This window comes from Amblyomma maculatum, chromosome 1, assembly GCF_055883805.1.
Source record: "Amblyomma maculatum isolate TAMU_Amacu chromosome 1, ASM5588380v1, whole genome shotgun sequence".
NCBI classification, from domain to species: Eukaryota; Metazoa; Arthropoda; class Arachnida; order Ixodida; family Ixodidae; genus Amblyomma; species Amblyomma maculatum.
Window position 1 is genome coordinate 164,352,880 of NC_139344.1, and position 19,404 is coordinate 164,372,283.

Genomic DNA, 19,404 nt, shown 5'->3' on the forward strand with positions numbered 1-19,404 from the left:
GTGGCAATACTTGAGTGCATCAAAGTGGTGAAGTCCACCTTTGAATCTTACAAAACAGTATAAATCTCTTAGTTAAACGATCTTCAATTATGAAGTGTAGAAGGCAGCATTCCATTTGCTGCTATTTAACCCTTTGACTGGTTTTGCCGTACAGGTGCTGCGGCTGCATGCCGTCCCGCGGCGTTTTTGCAGTACGGGTATTGCGCTAAACGCATAGCGTTTGAAATAGTTCGACACTGGAGGTGATTTTTTTTTTTCGGAATATTCGACAGTCAAAGAGTTAAGTGAGGAAGCTAGAATTCTATTATTAAAAGCGAGTCTAGAATCTTGCTCCAAGACATAATGTGATTGCTCCAAAACTCTAGTTTTATTGCTTCAAAGCTGCTCCGAAGTTACTTTATTACTGCTCCCTGAGCTGTTCTAAAATGCTTGAGCCTGCTTCCACCTGTGTAAATATGATTACTTTCTTCCTCTGTACGGCGCTTCAACCAAGAAAAAGCTCGGTTATAATTTTTTTTCCGTGTTTTTTTGTTTGTGTGACTAAACTATTTAAACTAATATTCTGCCTTAAGGTCTAAACCAACTTAATAATCTCCTTAATAATAAGCGAAGCATATAAGTAGAAGAAGCGATCACTTTCACTTTGACATTAGATGTTGCAGAAAGTCAAGTTCATCATGGTTGACAGCAAAGTCTTATTCATTGTAATAAATTTATGGCTGTATCAATACTTGTGCATGTTACTTTTGGAATGAGGTCTTTGAGATTGAGATAGATGTGGTCAGAGGTAGGGAGATGAACACAGCACTGACTGTCAACTGAGGTTTATTGGAAAACGGAGGAGTTTATGCACATTTTCATAACATGTGACTCAGCCGAAGTCAAAACGTCATATACACGTATACCAGTTTTCTCTCCTAACAAAGCATTGACAAAAAAAAAGTAACAATAAACAAGAAATCACAAAAATCCAAAACGCAAGTGAAGTAGTATACACCATGAGCAAGCACATGCCTCACCGCTAAACATTCGATGAAGAAAAATGAAAAAGCCAGGTTGAGCTGTATATGGGCTTCTGTTGTCAAAATGTAAAGTATGAATGAGCAGGATTAAGTCGTGTCGTTAGCCTTAAAAACCACCAGATATAGAACCGAAAACTGCCATACAAGAAAAGATATAACATACTAAGCGTTTTGAGTAAGCCTACGCTACTTACAGGATCTCAAGTTCTTTTTCACTGAGCATTATCAAAGGTGCACTGACGCACAAGCCCTTTTTCTGTTTGATGACTCTTGCCTCCAGAATCTCTCTTGTAATCTGCTTGTTGCTTCTACCAATAATCTTTGTTTTGTGAAGCCCAGTGCTTAAAGTCTGGCTCAATCGGAGGGGGTCTGTAGTGATTCGAGCATTGGTGGAAAGGGAAATAAAGAGAGAAAGTGGCTGGTTGCCTGTTTTGCAAATCGTTTTATACAAAGGGAAGAAATCATTATTTTTCTCCATCTCTGGTTTTTATTAATACTCAATGTGAAACTGTTGAAACGGTAGAGAAAAAACCTTCCAATTACACCACTGACAAGAACAAAACAATGGTTACCTGGTTTGTATTCTCACAGTCCTCGTGCTTGAATTCAAGCTTGTGGGGATCTCGGACCCCTCTTAAATATTATGGGGGGGGGGGGGGGGGAGGGGGGTCTCTGACGCACCCCCTGGCTTTACGCCCTGTAGAAGCCAGGGCATACAACCTGTGCACCTGCTGCAGTGCAAAGCAATGTTTCCTTCGCAGATGTTTCTTTTTTGCAAGTTTTTCATAGGTATAATTGTGTTCTCAGAGCCGTTCATTGAGGCATCTACCCGTTTGTCCAATGTAGCGTTTCCCACCGCTTAATGGGATCTCATACACCACACCTGTGCTGCAGGGTACAAATAAAGTCTGGTGTTTTATGCTACATGCGCGTCGCTGCACACCACAAGTTTGAGTGATCCTACAAAGCTTCGATAACTTTTACGAAGCTGTAAAAACTACTTCGATATTTACTTTTTTGCCTATTCGTTTCAAATCATGCAATATGCTGTGCAGATAGGGTATTGCAACCAGATTTTGTTGTTGTATTCGGTCCACTGTGTTAGGCATAGCTTCCTTGCTGTTTGTTTTCATTTTTTTATAGGTTCCTTCAGCAACTGAGATGACACCATGTTCCGGATAGCCGGCTTCTTTCAACCTGTCAATTTGATGAATGGAGCTGCTTTCCAAGCATTTTCGAGATTATCTCATTCTTCTTTTGACACCTCTTCATTTCTTCTGTCACTAAATCTCATGTCAAACATAAAATGGGAACAAATTTTCTCACCATCCCGGCACATTTCATTTTCCTCACTTTTGTTTCCCGACCTGGTGGGCTTGGCTAGTCTTGCATCAGCTGACGGACTGGTTGGCCTTGGTGACCCGTACTCAGGACATTCTCGGTGCCTAATACTCCATGTTATTAAAGTTTCTTCCTCCTTCTCCCAGTGAATTTCTTTCTTTACCATTTCCACCTAAAGCATCTTGTCCCAACTATATCTCTCTCTCAACCTAGAACACTGCTTTTCCTTTGCACCATTGCTATTCAGTCCCCCTTTTATCTTGACTCTCCTCCTTTTAATTGGTGTACCTGGCTGGAGTCCTCCATGTCGAAGTGACAGATGGCCCTGGTTCTACAAGTTGCAAACCTCTTTGGCACTCATTTTTGTAGCCAAATAAAGTTTATTACTACCACTTCTACTAGGTCTTGAAGTACAGTTTAAAGAGTTGAGGAAAGGTCTACAGGGACCAGCATAGCTGAGAGCGAAACTTAAAAAACACAATTAGACCTTAAACGTGGGTCGTTTTATTTTGCAATTCATAACTTATATTTTGGATAGTTCCAATGAAGCTCTGAATGGTCGCTTTTGATCGTGCTTCTATAGCTTAACATTTCTAACTGAAGGTATGAATGCATTCTAGAAAAGAAAGCAAAAGCCTTCAGGGCTAGGCTTTTTTTGTGCTTCTAAGTGTTACAATTTTTTAGAAAAATTTTCCATTGGCAGAACAGCCAAGGTGAGTATTAAATTTGGGTAAAATGAATTCTGCTTTAACCATACACTCTAAAATTGCCCAGTACTCTTGCTGAATTTTGGGGGTGCTATTAAAATCACTTGTTTTGACATTTCAAAAGCCTTTTTCTGTTTCTTCTTTGGCTGCATATACTGCAGCTAAGTCTCTTGATTTTAAGCGAGTATCTCAATTTTAAAGCACTTTTGATGACTCGGTACTCGCGCCTTTTCCTTTCTTAGAAATGTTTGCCTCAAATTCAATTAGTTTTTTATTTCATACAAAGAGGATGCAGCCACAGTTAAGCAATTACTGTAAGTGTCTTGATGAGCTGGCCCATCAGGTGATGAGGAATGCTTTGTATATACTGATTCACTAAATGAGAAGCATGGGCATGTTCAACTCAAATAAAATTAGCTGCCTTTTCTTAATCTTCAAAAAGCATTTGATACAGTGACCCTTAAGATTTTAACTACCAAACTGAACTACTTAATTGTCTTCTGCTGTCCATTTATTGCTATTCTTATGAATTTTTGCATCAGATTAAACAACCAAATCAAACCTGGTGATAATGTATCAGTAAAGGGGGTTGTAAAGGGTGGGGTTTATTCCATCTCCCATACTTTTTTCCTTAATTTAATAACACAAGCCCCAAAATTTAAACTTCCACGAGTTTGTCCTTCTAGAATGAACAAATTATGTCACTAAGTGTCCTGACAATGCAGTTTCAGTGAATAAGAATCTGTTGGCACCATGCAGGGGGTCATGCCGACGCCCATGTCAGTATCTATATCAGTGTAAACTTTCCCAAAACATAATTCTGTTGGCGTATTTAGCGCAAGAAATTTTTATGCGCGGGCTAAATTGAAACCACTGTGATGATCGAGCGCGTACCTGGCCATAACCTCCTCTATTTTTTCGAAAAAATAGAGGAGGCTATGACCTGGCTCTCTTATGAGCCCGTTTCATATGTGCGGGTATACCTTGCTTTCGAAGCTTGTCGTCCCTCCTGTGCGCTACGAAGGAGCAAGTGACAACTTCGGAGCAGTACGCTGCCATCTACGCTACCTGCTCGGGTAGTTTCGGCCGTACACAGGCGAAACCGAAACTATATAGCGGGTGAGCGCAAATCGCCACGCTAGTCATGCATGCTGAATACGCGCCACGCACCGCCGCGGGTGTCACTCCTTTCATAATGTTCGGGAGCGCCCGGGAGGAATGGCTAGCGAAGCGATCGTACAACGTACACCCGTAATATATATGCCGCGCGCACTAAATTATCCTCGACCGAGAGGTTTCGTTTTCTGCCATGCGCGGCCTAAATTCATGTGCTAAAAGCGGGGACGATAATGGTGTTTCCAAAATTTAAACAACTGATATAGATATTATAATTGCGACCTCAGCAAACCTATAGCTGTTAGTGAATGAGGCGCTAGTGCGCATGACTAGTTAAAAAGTATTATCAGTTATATACCAGCACCTGCTTAATTAATTGTTATCGCACCGCATACACGGGCACAATTAAAAGCCTCCAGCCGAACCAACCCGTGAAACTGCATGTTAATTCTGCAATGCCCGCAGTCCCGGCATAGTTTCTTTTTTCACGACTCGCACCCGCAGCAGCGGAGGCTGCAACGAATTGCATGCCGCCCGTAAGCGTGTACGTGGCGTCGATCGGCATTGCAGTGCACCGTTGTGATCATTTAAGAGCCAACAGATCCCGTACGTCTTTGTTGGCCAGCGTGTATAAACGAACTGTCTGGCGACTCGAGCAGGGTAAGCCATGCTAATTCGACCAGGAGGCGACTTCGTGCCAGGAATTGCATGGTTGCGATTTTATAGGTAGTCGAGATTGAATTGCGATGGCCCAGTGGAAGCTAGATGGAACGGGACTGCATGGCCATGTCACAAAAACGTAGCTGCCGCGGGCAAAACCAAGCACCCAACAACGCAACAGTGTCTTCTGCAGTCTCCCCCCCTCCCTCCCCCGCTGTGCTGGTGCAGTTGGCGTACTCGACTTCTGTGTTCAAGGGTGTGGGATTCAATCCTGACTGGGGTGACTGCTTTTCGATGGGAGCGAATACTAACAAGGCGCCCGCGTGTACTGCGCGGTACGGTAAAAACCCAGCTAGATGGTCGAAATTCTCGGAGCCTTCCACTATATGGCGTATCTCATAGCCTGATCGAGTTGCTTCGGGACCTCATAAACCAAACCAAACCATCTTTTGCAGTGCAGTTTAATTCGTCCCCCACGTACCCACCTCGCATACAGCATATGTAACGTGACTCATTCGAACATTTGACCTCGAGAGCTATTATTCGAACTGAAGTGGAAGCGCGAATTTTCATGTGGCACTTGATCTCAGTGCGTGGTTATGCATATGTTTGTTGCGAACATAAAATATGGAAAAAGAAGTAAATTTTTTTACTATATATTTTGCGCGGCCGGATTTACAAGCAATGGTATATCCAGCAGCCAAACGACCGTTTATATCGAACAATTTGTTCAAATTATTCCATGTTGGTCTCTAACAAATCCAGTGCATAAGATATGCATCAGAGTGAATGGCCGAACTTTCATCCTCTGATGTGCTCTTTATTCGCTTCGCCGGTTACGCGACTGCCATAGGGCTGCGCTGTAAACTAAACTCGATAAAATATTTTATTTATGTGCTCAATTAGTAGAGATGGCTTACCTGCTTATAGTGCAATAATCAGCGAAAATTGATGGCCATTAGCAACCAAACTGGAAAGAGGGTTGAATCCGTGCCGCGGAGGGCGTGGCGTTGCTAGGAGAATCGACGGCGAGGATGCGCCGGCCGACAGCTGCCAGTCGATGACCAGACGCATAGCATGCTTGGTTTGTAAAGGTGACCACTGCACAAGTGCTGCCGATACTTTACGTCGCAGTCGGCAAGAAAGAAGTGAAAGCGATTAAGTTGACTTACGTTGCACTCTCTCCAGGCGTTTTAATTGAGCAGTAGCCCGTCCATGTTTGGTGTCAGTGCTGCGTTTTCACTTTTAGTATCAACCAAGCAGCTCGATTAGACCACTATTAATTGTGCTTGAGGGAGTATATATGACAAACACTAAGTGACGACTAGATATATCAAATTTTCTTTATTAAAAATAGTAGTTGGCAGGGCCCTTACCTGCAGGTATACTTAAAGCCTGATAGCATCTGGTTTAAGCACCCTTCCATATATATTTCATGGAAATCAGGTTAAGCCCAGCTGAGTCCACTTAGAAAGGTACCCTCTCGCAAAACATGGCTTGCCAGTCGTCCTTGCATGATGGAAACTGGCAGCTTGAAATATGAAATCTATGTGTGCCAGGAGGAATTCTATGTAATATTAAGCATTGCAATACTTTGCTTGAAAGCATATGCTTTTTTTTTTGCTCATTAGTTTCATTCACAGTGCACATATCCACTCAGAGACATTTACTCTATTTTCCTTTTCCAAAAGCTTGCTTCGTCCCTGACAGAGTACTGCCAAATTTTTCAGTTTTAAGCTAAGAAAATTTCTCACTGCAAAATTGGAAAGTGTGCCAAGTAATTAAGTAAGGCAACAATGCTATGCTTCAGAATACTCAGGCTACTGGAGGCATTAAGCTGAAAGTTTCATCATTAAAATCTTGTCAAACATGAGGATAGTCCGAAACTGAATTGATAAACTACTGATGTTAATACTGCATTTATGGTTCCAAAAATGGCTGGGATCACACGTGTATGCTGATGGTACAGTGTAGCAACTTTTGCTGCTATACGTACCTTAATTACTATTTCTCAATTTTTTGGAACGCTGTCATCTTGACAATGCTATTTTTTTAACTGCCAATTTTACTTACAATTACTGTGCCTAAAGGTTAAAGGTGTGGGAAAGGTTATACCAGAAACTGAAATACACATAAATTGAGCAAATGCAACAAATATTTTGGGGGCACTTCAGCACCGCTGTTAAGGAAAACATGCCACAGCATTTATGACTCCTGTATCCTCATCCCTGTACATTTAGTTGGCTACTTGTTGACTCACCAATCTTAGTTTGCACTTTTATCACACATACCAATTTGTAAAATTACTAATTACCACATTATGTAAATGAACTCCCAACTCGCACATCTGATTTGGGATTCTGAAAGGCAATGAGTTTTTCTCATGTCAAAGGAGCTGCTTGGGTAGGCAGCTGGACCATACCATGGTCCTCACATCACACAGACCAATCCATCCGGTCATACTATCTGCCACTCATCCTTGTCGCTCAAATTGCCTTTTTTGGTAAATATGGCCTTTTAAGCAGTCACATTAAATTAGCCGAGGGCTTCAACTATTGTTACATGTAAAGAATTACTGCACACGCTTTTTTTTATGCCCTTTTAGTATGCTGCCTCACCATCCCAGTAGCATAGAGGCACAGCAATAGTGTATTAAGCGGGTATCCAAGGTTAGATCTAATCTCATTGCTACAAGCATGTCACCTCGCTATTGAACACAATTCACTTTGAAGGGCCAAGAGTTCAATATTTTAGTAAAGTGATTAGCACTGCCAAATGTTTAAGCATTACATGAGGTGACAGTATGGGTGTAAGTAAGCATTGCAATTAAGAAAGTTGCTGCTCATCTGCAAAATACTGAGTTAAACCAATCTTGTGCAATTCAACAAACACCGCCCACTTTGCCATTTTATCATCAGTCCCTGTCTGCAGTTCGAAACATCTTCATTGGGCTTACCTCTAAAAATTGTCTACGAAACATATCTGTAAACTTTTCTTACTTCACTGGTTTTGCGGATTATTTCCAGTCTCAAAAGAAATAACAAATACATGTGGTTCTACGACACATACAGTAAATACTTACCTTTCTAGGTAGGTTACAAAAGGGAAGTAATGCAGAAGGTAGGCAGTCTAAACATAAATGAGTGTGTCAACATGGTGTTTTGGCACTGGAGTGTTTATTACTCCAATCATGTGCGTTAATAATGAATGAAAAGGCACATAAGTAGGAATACTTTATTTTGACACAGAAGCTATGGGAAGCTATGGCCAACGTGTGTGTGTTGCCATTACGCTCGTAAGTGAAGTGCAGACTTGTGAGTACACTGTTGAGCCAGTAGCACAGGGAGCAGTCAACTTGGGCCAGGGAATGCCATGCTTTGAAAGGTGAGCAGCTGTTGTGATCTCTCGACTAGTATCAGTCACGTGCAGGATCGGCTGTCACGGGGCGAAAAAACAAAAGAATGCAAGCTCAGAACAATAACAAAACACCCAGAGCAACTCAGAGACGTACCAAATTGAAATAAAAAGATAACAGGACTGCAGACTATGCAGCAGCTCATATATTCCAATAGTGGATTTGCATATGGTCACTACACCCTCAAAAAGGAAAGGAGCACAAATGCTGAATTCATGACTCGTCAAAGGAACCAGACAAAAAGAAAAGTGTGCACCCTGTAGCATAGCTCAAGAATGAGAAAAGTCAAAACAACAAAAAGGTTACCCCAAGTAAGGCCAGTACTAGTGCTCTCTGCATGCGTGTGACAATGTATCACTGCAGTGTACATGCACAGCAGAAATGGACACCATAGGTGGTAAAGAACTGATATGAAGTTATCAACACTGGCCGCAGACATTAGAACAGACAGCTGATTGTGCTTTGGTAGGTTGCGAAGCATATAAATAAACGTTGAGACATCTTGAAAACCATGTGTGCACATTTTCATTTGCTGCTGCATCCAAGAAGTTTCGCTTGCACTGTTCATTAGACGACATGTGTTGCCCTCGGATTGTAGCGTTTGTCGACTACACAGCATGATTCCAGAATTGCGACTGACTCAGCTGTGAACATTTCATTTTTCTAAACTTGCGAAGTCCTTCCTATGGGCTGTGAAAAAGAATGAGGAACTGTTCCACCGAAATGTAGTCGCTGGCCCTCTATAACGCACATGATGGTAGCCATAAGTCATTTTGTGCCAAACAGTAATTTCCATACAAGTAACAAAAAGTTCTCAAACTATGTGACAGGACCATAGCTATTTACTTTGAGGGTGGCCACAGCAAACAGGCAAAAACTACAAGATGGCCAAATCCCTCACCGAACTACAGCACCACAACAGTTGCTACAATGCTAGCATCATAAAACCTCTGGCTGTCTTTGATATATGGTCCTCATCACAAATACACCAGTTCATGTTGTTAAGGAGGCTGTCCATGAGCATCATACTTCTCAAAGCAGCTAAAAAATGTTGCAAACAGAGACCAACACTTGACTTTAAGTGCAGTAGCAGCACTACTAACATTCAGTGTGTTAATGGAGTATAGACACCCTGAAACAGAGAAGACAAAAATTCAATTATAAATTATTTAGCGGTTGAAGATAAAAACCAGGTGATGATCTGTACAGAGTAATGTTTTGCATGTCATTAACAAGCAAAATGCGATCAAAATTAGGTGCATATGCTCCTGTAAGATGAAGTGCTGCACTGGCCTAGCCCAAGCAGTGCGAGTACCTCCAGTCAAAACGCTTTCAAGTGCCATCATCCATGAAATGGTTGCCCAATAGCAATCGGAATTTTCATAATGCAGCGTTCCTTATCTTCGGCCAGCATTTTTCACTCTTCCCCATGGATGAAACCCTTCCCAAAACTCCAAATTGAAGACATCAATTGAGTCATGCAGAATTGTCAATAATGACCTGAACCACAAACCAACTTGGAGAGGTGGAAGCAGGCTCGAGCACTTTGAAGCTATAAAACGGGAGTTTTGAAGCATTCAAATTGTTTTGGAGCACGTTTCTAAAGTCAAAAGATTTTATTAGCTGAATTTTTTATACCTGGCATACCAAAATAACCTATTTGATTCCTTTTTATTCAAAGATCAATGCATTGGTGAAAATACAAGACTAACAGGCAAAACATGTACAGATGTTTAAAATAACACAAATGACCTCAGAAACAATTTGGAACAAACTAGTAGAAAATGCAATGCTTGTTTCTATACTTGATGCCCGAACGATAAGTTTGACTAAAAACATGACTCTTTTAGCTTGAGAAATGTGGACTATACCACTATGATGTGCTCAAGCACCACTAGACTAGTTCGGAGTTCACATCAGTAAGCAGCACATTTCCACTCCCTATCTTGTGCATATAATTTTTTTCATCCCATGCCTGTTCTGATAAAATTTCCAAAGCACTGGTCAGTAATCCCTTCAGTAAGGATAGACTGCCCTCAAGGATAGCCCTTTCCTCCTTCAGATGCCCTACTCCATGGCTTTCTGTCAGTGGCTTCTCATGTTTTCGCTTGAGTGGCACCGGAGCTTCCTTAATTTTAACATGTTAATGATAGGCCCTCCATGCCTGCCCAACACTTGTAACATTTCTAATGATTGACACCTTCACGGTGTCACACCCATAATACTGTATGTTTTTGTCTGACGTATGTTCGACAAGCTTATTATTAACAAAGAGGTTCAATGAAATAGATCTACGACTGCCAGAAACGAGGCTCATGCTGGTCTGGCTTATGAGATTTAATGTCCCAAAGCAACACAGGCTATGAGAGGCTCATGCTCTTCTATTTAGCAGAAAAGGAAAAATATATAAAGGCCCTGTCACGACACAGGTATGCAAACGAACAGAATGAAATTGAGGAAAGCATATAATTAACTAATAAAAACAAAATCTGCATTGGTGATGAACGGTAATTAGCAGTGTATCTACTCTCAAATGAGAAAAAACTCATTGCAAACTAGGAAAACAAAACAAAAACAAGAAACATGCCACTGTTGAGGTCCGAGACCTCCACATTATGCATCCCATGCTTTACAAACTAGCTACAATAATGGCTGTGCAATCTTTTACTTTCAAGTTATTTATGTTGCATGTATCCCAACATAGACAGCGTTCACCAGTGCTAAACTAAACCACAGCAGCAGACGTGGGAATGCCCTGTAAATACAGCAACAAGATTAACGACTGGGCGAGTTGGTAATCATTCATTTTAAACCAGCCAAAAGACAAGAAACAGAGAAGCCAGACTCATCTCGTTCGCTTCTATTCTCTGTCTTATCCTTTGGCTGGTTTAAAATGAAATACAGCAAGTGCCAAGTAGAACATGATGTGGAGCATGGTGTCTGAAGAGTTGTGCATGAACGAGCCGCGCCGGCGCGGCACGCCACTGCTCGTAGTGTGCCCAACCTCCGACAGGCAGTGAGACTCACGGATTCGGGCAGTATGGCCAGTGTGACTCTTTCGTCTTCCCATGATAACTCTACACTGTTAGAAATTCGCTGAAAAAGAATGTATTAGTTTAGGCCGTTTACAGTCTCTAAACACACCACGAAATATGTCAGCTGTATTGCATTCCGCTTCTGCTTATTTTCCAATTTTTGACCAAATTTGATAAAACCTGGCATTCTGATTCGGTTTCTTGTACTGATTTCAAACACGCAACCATTTTTCCAACTGGCCAATTAGTTCAAGAAATAATGAAATTAATTGTTCATAATTTGCAGAAACAATGAAAAAATAACAGCACTACAAAAAAATTCACATGGACACTTTGCTAGGTACTAGAAAGCGTAATGAATACAATGTTAGGAGCATTTGTTTTTTTAACAAATATTAGCGATGTTATAGCAGTTCAAAGTTTTCAATTTTGCTCTAAATCAGACAGGAAGGCATTCACATTTGGAGCAGTGAATTCTGAACTGCTATAACATCGCTAATATTTGTTATACAAAAGTGCACGTAACATTGTATTCGTTATGCTTTCTAGTACCTAGCAAAGTGTTCATGTGAATTTTTTGTAGTGTGGTTATTTTTTCATTGTTCCCGCAAATTATGAACAATTTCATTTTATCTTTTGAACTAATTGGCCAATTGGAAACAATTATATATTTGAAATCAGTGCAAGAAACTATATCAAAATACCAGGTTTTATCAAATTTGTTGAAAAACGCAGGAAAAATAGCTTCAAGAGCCATGTCGCCTGTTAAGGATGGCGACAACGAGACGAGCGCGAGAGCTGCCGCTTTCAACTATTGTGACAAGAATTCCCCACCGGAAAGGAACGCGGGGTGTTTGGCCAGACGGCGACAGCAGCCCAAGTCGGGCCATCGGGAAACAAAAAAGGTTCAAGTGAATCCCGGCGTCTTCCCGCCTGGGTCAGTACCCTCAAGCCGGCCACGCGGTCACCCCCTTAGTCTGGCCGACAGCGCGTAACGGCCCTTGCAACGCAGACGGTGTGGCCCAGACCAAAAGGCGCCGAGCTCCTCGCTAGTAATCTACACTGCGCTTTTCCAATTCGTCTTGCCGACGGCGCGCAGTGGCGCGTTCGACATGGTTCGACGCAGGAGCGCCCCCGACAATGGGACGCAGACAGACGCCGATCAACGCAGGTGTGTGCCAGACTGTGAGACGCCGGCAGTCAGTGAGCTCGTGTGCTGCCTTTTACACTGCCACAGCGGCTTCCTCCTTCCCCACCAAGTCTAAACTTTCGAGGGGGGCCTCCGGGAAAAAAAGAAAAAGAAAAAAAAGAAAAAGTAATTGGACTTCTTGTGAGGAGGCTTTAATATTTAGACACCGCGTGCAGCAAGATATAACTGATTAAAATCTCGAGGAAATGCAAAGTAGCCAATTGCATGCGTATGTAGTCTTCACGCCATGCCAAAACGGCCGTTCGTCAAGCGTAGGTATCACCTCCGTCAAAGAAAGAGAAAGCCAATATTCTTCTCGAATTAATGTATCTGTGAACTGGAGGCGACGGTGGTAGAAGAAAGACAAGAAGCTCAGGCAGCGTGTCCGCCCTGTGGTGTGCAAGAGGTGCTGTTATATCATAGCTATATTTATCGCACCGCCGCCAGGGCCAGCATGTGTTCTGGCTGCAATGCTCTTCGCTGATTCTGCATGTAGAAGGTCCCCCCCCGCCTCCAATTTCCCCTTTCGAGAAAGATGGCGCCATTGCGGCAGCAAGACTGTATCTGTGGCTGAGGCGTCCCGAGTGTTGAACAGCAACCTTGGAAAAGGCCACACCTCATAAAGCGTTCAGACGTTGGCCCTTCCCAGTGGTTTGTATGAGGTTTCCAGTTCCTAGTCTCCAGTGGTATACAAAACTGATCATATGCGGAAGCACCTTATCGCAGACCAGACTGTCTGTGCTCGCTGATAGCTGAAACAGCCTCATCCAGCGCTATTCTAATTTATTAGGCGAACGCCACGCAGCACCACACTAGAGTAACCCGCACATGGCATTTTACGCTTTAAAACATGCAAGAGCGGTGTCTGACTGCTGCTCTTCAGTCACAGAGGGGGAGTAATTTCATATATTAGTTTGAATCGTCCAATGTGGCCGGCGCATGTCTAATTGTTTACGACATTAATCGACTCATTTAAACATTGTTCATTCAAAATTTATCTTATTTCAACGTCAAGGAGATTTCTAAACTCTATCAAGCCTTTGCGGCTATTTCTGTTGTGAGACGTTCCAATCATCCAATCAACAGCTCAAAATGAAAACCATACCTATGTTTGGTTTTGAATTTTCACACACACAAAAAAAAAAAAAAAAAAAAAAAAAAAAAAAAAAAAGAAGCTATGTCTGGAGTAATGGTCCCAAACCGGCTCAAGGTATGAGGACGCCGTAGCACAGGCGTGCGGATCACTTCGGCCACATGGGGTTCTTCAATGAAACTGTCATCTATAAGCATATGCCTGCCATGCTTTCAGCTCCGACCGAAATGCTGTCTCCCAATTAGGATCAAACTAGGGTATCCCAGCTCAGTACTCGAGAGCGTTAATGACTAAGCCACCGCGGTGTCGTAATAAGTAAATAAATAAGCTATGAAGACTAAACCTTTTTCTCGGAGCGTACCATGGTTATTTTATCCGTTTCGTTGCTGCGACGCCGCAGATGTGTATTTTACTCTGACAAAGTGACTATAAATCGGACACGGCTCTCTGTGTACAAGCCCGAATCTGGATTGGGCCCGCACGTTTAAGCCCACCCCGGGTCCAGCAAAAATGTTCATGAGTCGGCCCAGACGGCCCGTGGGCTGAGCCGCACCCGGCTTTTGAGCCGGCCCATGCCCACGCAGTGTCGTGTGAAGCACGTGCTACCTTCACCTGACACTTCTACAGAAGGTCTGACGATCTTCTATTTTTTCGGTTCCTGGGGCTGCCTTTCAGTGGGTCGCTTTCTACTTTTCGAAGTCTGAAAGGTAGGCAAGGCCGGCAGAGAATATCGTGGGGACCGCTTCCTTTGCTAGCAACGCTTTGCAGCACATGCCAATTTAACTCTGTCATCCATGTTTTGGACACAAACCTGGGCTCAAAATGCTCCTCACAAACAGTAACTGTATAGCTCGGTCCTATCTTGGTATGCCGGCCGCAATAGCTGAAGCTGTTCGACATCTTTTCGCACCGAAAAAAGCTGACATTTTTCACTGCAGAATACGTAGCCTGTATCGCAGTGGAGAACAATGCACTTTTTTCCATATTACATTACAACTTAGAATATACCATGATCGAAGAAAGGCGTGGAGCGGGGGCGTCAGCGAAAATTGAGAACTGACTGTCATTCCTTGCAGCAACCAGCGAACCCGCGGCCACCAACAGTCAACGCAGCCTCTCTGCAGCCTACAGAAGTCAGCGCATCGGTATTGCCACTTACTGTTCGGTGCAGAGCAGCCCGCTCACGCACTTCTATTCTAACACCATGATGCGGAGGTTGTGGGTCCGGGCCGACCAGTGGCATATGGTAGTTTTTTGCTTGACAATTACCTCAGACAAACTCATTATGAAATATCTATTGATAGCCATGCCATTATGGGCATAGAGCAGCGGTCTCAAACTCATATTGCTACGTGGGCCGCATTGACAAAGCCTTTTCTCTCATGACCCAGGAGCCAGAAAATAACAAAACAACAGGAAACAAAGTACAATAAATAACGATAAAATGAACAAAAATAAGCAAAACTTCTTTTTTCCAGACCAAGCCCTTCCATTATTGCAAAAGAAAAGCAACGTGTGCTCCTTTCCGCTTGAATGCCGGACAAAAGCAGCTTCAGGATCGCTCGGAGAGAGGTACTGAAATGACATACCTGTTAATAAATACCACACTTATAATCCTCAGCAAGAAAAAGAAAAGCACACTTGGAAATAAAAGAAAAGGCAGGATGTCCGGCTCCTTGCTTTTGAAGGCATAGTGATGTCAAATGAAAGTTCATGCAGATTAAGTGGTCAACGCCTTATCAAAAATGAATGCATACTAACTGGGTACTAAGTCTGAGCTTATTTTAGTTCGAAATTAGGGCTGGTGGTAATGCTTTCAAAACGCCGGCTGAAAATTGAGCTGGGCAGACTGCATCATGCAGCTTCGCTGGCCGTGCTCCAAGACCCCTGGCATAAAAGGATCATCTCTGATGAGCGGAAAGAGACTGCCCGGCGCTGCTGTGCCAGAAGATGCAGGAGATGACAAAGCAAGTGAGTGCGAGGGCGTGCTCACAATTCTTGCTGCTACAGTGAGCCTTATTTGCTAGGCTGCTTTGATTAATGTGAAGCAACCCTGCCACAATCCGCTAGTAGGCATATCGGTGCCCAGAGAAACTGTCACTGTTTTTAGCTGCTCAACGGCCCTGATAGTAACCGAATAAATAAATAAAGTTCTTGCAGTAACTTTGTTACACGCACAAAAAAGCGACACAACCAATCTGTGCAGGAATACCATTCGTTAAAGAAGGCAGCTTTGCTAGTTTCTCACAGCGAATTGAGAAGACAATATAGCGTGGTTTGATCTTCCATCTCGTGCAAACATTTCTTTGTTTTTGGAGCTAGTCTGGTTTTCTTAGTCTGAATCAACTGTTACATTGCACACTGTTTGCGATGCATTAATTGCAGCTGAGGAAGAAAGGCTGCAAACTACAAGCTGGACACTGCAGCTGCAGGAAGCTGCAGGGATGCTTGCTTGTTCGATTCATTCATGCACTCTATGCAAACTGGTGACCTGCCCCGTGTAAAAGTTAAAACAAATGACCAGTCCCGGTGGCACAGCAATTGTTTTGAAATTAAGTACAGGGCTCACCTTGTGGCGTTGGAGCATAGGCTGCCTCCGCCTTTCATAGTCCCCTTTGTTCAGCCTCAGCAACCAGCAAGCCCATGATAGACTCCAAAACACATATCAGGAAGGTCCCTGCGTACCAAATATTAGACGTCAGCATATAAGCGATGTTTACACACACAAAAGAAATTAAGACAAGTACGTGTTGATGTAAACACAAGGCGAAATTGCTTACCTCACCGTAATTAGAAAGGGGCCTTGCATACATTTGACAGTGCGCAGTCATAAAATGAGGTATGAAATCATTATTCTACACCGCGTCATAGCAATGAGGGTCACACAAAGGGTCACGTCGCACAAATGGTTAGTACGTCGTGGTGCACCGAAACAAAAGCTTCCCACACACGCCTGTGTGATCCTCGCCTTTCCTGCTTCTACGCGTTGTTTTGTCATGTCCTAGTATCTCCTTAAGTCCCTCCATCAGCTCAAAGACGTTACAATCATTAACTATTCATCCAGACCGCTGAGGAAAGCCTACCCAAGTTTCCCGCCGTTTTCACGCGCACGCAAGACTGGTAGTCAGGCGTGTTTTACATGACTGAGACTTTCGTGCGGTTGGCCTAATAAACGGTATTTGACCGTATGTTCCTTGGTGTCGAACTACGTTGAGCTTTCGATTGAAACTTTCTACAATAAACCTTTGGGCCGTTCGGGCCCACTGCCGGCCAAGCAGGCTCAATGGTCGTCAACAGAACATTCGGGCGCAGGGAAGTTGAAAACTGAATGCAGAGTTCCAGACAACAGGCAATGACTCAATACATGCATACTGAAATATCTAAAAAATAGAAAAAATTGCTTACGTACCGTACAACACGAGAGCGCACGTCTGGCACGGCGACGCAGCTCCCACGGCTCCGACGACGACCAGCCATTCTGCTACTAAAAAAACAACCACCTACCCACAAAACAATAGCCGGACGTGACGTTTTTTTTAAACCGGATAAGACGTCATGGGTTGCAGCAAGCATTTTGCTCCTGCAACCCGGTTGCAGGAAGCATTTCGTTGCTGCAACCGGGTCGCAGCAGACGGCGCCTTCTAGTACACCCACCTTCTAGTACACTAGCTCGCTAGCTCGGCGAGCTCGGTGGCTTTTCCGAGAGCCATAAAGGTTGGCCTTGGGGGAACGCAGAAAGTTTTCCGTATGCTTTTCGTTTACATAAAGGCGGCGTGGCGGCGTGTGTGAACCTGCGAAGTTCGAACTGCAAGCGGTTGCCACAATTACTTTGGTTGGGGTGATGCTACATTCACACCAAATCGGTCTAGGGGCGGGGCCTCCGCTTTTCACGTGATCACTGACGTCATAACGTCGGAAAAAAAAAAAAAAAAAAAAAAAAAAAAAAAAAAAAAAAAAAAACTTTGGCGCGGCGGTTGCATGGAAAGCGTCGCCGAGGTATACATCAGCTGCTTCTACTTTAGAGCTATAACGGCCGCTTGTGTACCCTGCACTTGTTGTGGCAAGCCAGCAGCGGGTACTTAAAATTCCTTACGCTAACATAATCAGTCTGTCCAGTTATTTATTTACCTTATTTTCTATGTCTTCTCCGAAAGAGCGCGCGAATCTCGTTCAGTTTCACGGCTGGGGTAATAGAAATGTGAGTGATGATGATACAAACTTATGTGCACTTTATGTGGGCGTTGTTGCACGATACCTTTAAGTGGCGTTTCGTCGGCACTTACCTAGATCATGCACAAAACGGTCGTAATTGAAATCACCAGCTGGCACGTACATATATCATTTTACTCTCGAGATCTTAATTTATTCATTTTGTACCCCTTGTCCGTTCTTATGCTGTTGATCCTGTCCATCATATATATTTTCTTCTAGTTACAACTCAGGTACGTTTCATGTAGTCTTCAATATCATATGGCGAGCATGTTTTGCTTCCACTTAACAATATTAATTAAACCGTTAAGAAAAAGAAATAAATAAAATTAAACTGAGCTAATAAGCTAATTATAACAGAAATGTTTACCATGTCTCTCACAGCAGCATTCATAAAAGATGCCTGCTCTAATTCGATCGTACTGAATGTAATTTAAACAATTAATTTATTTTTTTTCATCATCATCATCATCAGCCTGATTATACCCACTGCAGGGCGAAGGCCTCTCCCATATTTCTCCACTTAACCCGGTTCTGTGCTAGCTGCATCCACTTGACCCCTGCAAACTTCTTACACCGGACAAAACTCTTGACCAGCTAGTGAAGCTCGTGAGGCTATTCTAGACCTAACTGGCTCAAGCTGGAACGAACTGAGGATTTTTTCATAAACTATACCCTATAACTGGTGGAGATTTCTGCCTGATATATATAGTTAAAAAAAAATCTCAGAACTGAAAGCATAACACCATAGCCTTCATAAGTTTAGCAGAACATACAGTACCTGTAGCTTTCACACCATGCATCAACTTTTCTATGCAAGTAAAAACAATCGATTCGCTCTTCTTCAAGACGGCATGATATATGCAGAGAAGACTTCGAAGTCATTGAAAATTCAAATTTATTTACTATGTAGATTATATTTACATTGGAATATGCAATTTCATTACAAAGAGGACAAAACATGATGCCATGTACAGAAATTAAAAGACAAACAGATATCCACTATGCATGCAATAAAAATACATGAGAAACTTGCTGTAATTTCCAGATATATAGCCTGCACTGTCTGTGAAAACCAGCCTGTCTGTAAAAAACAATCGATGCACTCTTCTTCAAGACGGCATGATATATGCAGAGAAGGCTTCGAAGTCACTGAAAATTCAAATTTATTTAATATGTAGATTATAATTACATTGGAATATGCAATTACATTACAAAGAGGACAAAACATGAAGCCATGCACAGAAATGAAAAGACAAACAGAGATGCACTATGCATGCAATAAAAAATACATGAGAAACTTGCTGTAATTTCCAGATATATAGCCTGCACTGCCTGTAAAAACCAGTCTAAAGAAAGGATAATCCACACATGGTATACAGTACTTGTGACTAAGGTGTATGCATGGTAAACACTCTTCTTTTTGGAAGTATTATATGCGTGTTTTTCAATTTGCACACCATTGCCATCACCTTGACCGCACCCACAGCAGGGCAAAGGCCTATGCTATATATGTACTTTCAATAAATTAACCATGTCTTGTGCCAGCTGCACCCACTTTAGTCCTCACAAACTTCTTGATCTCATCTGCTCACCTTTCTGCCTCCCTCTGTGACA

General features: G+C 42.7%; 2 long non-coding RNA genes across 2 annotated transcripts; one reads left to right on the top strand and one right to left on the bottom strand.

The window, feature by feature from the left end:
• The first annotated feature begins 4,610 nt into the window (after nt 1-4,610).
• Nucleotides 4,611-15,016, top strand: LOC146204790 (uncharacterized). Its single transcript, XR_014704055.1, has 2 exons — nt 4,611-4,846; nt 14,655-15,016. It is a non-coding gene; the product is annotated as an uncharacterized LOC146204790 (long non-coding RNA).
• On the bottom strand, nt 8,067-17,144 carry LOC146204791 (uncharacterized). Its single transcript, XR_014704054.1, has 3 exons — nt 16,988-17,144; nt 16,148-16,255; nt 8,067-8,281 (listed from the first exon to the last, which is right to left on the bottom strand). It is a non-coding gene; the product is annotated as an uncharacterized LOC146204791 (long non-coding RNA).
• Between the last annotated feature and the right edge of the window lie 2,260 nt (nt 17,145-19,404).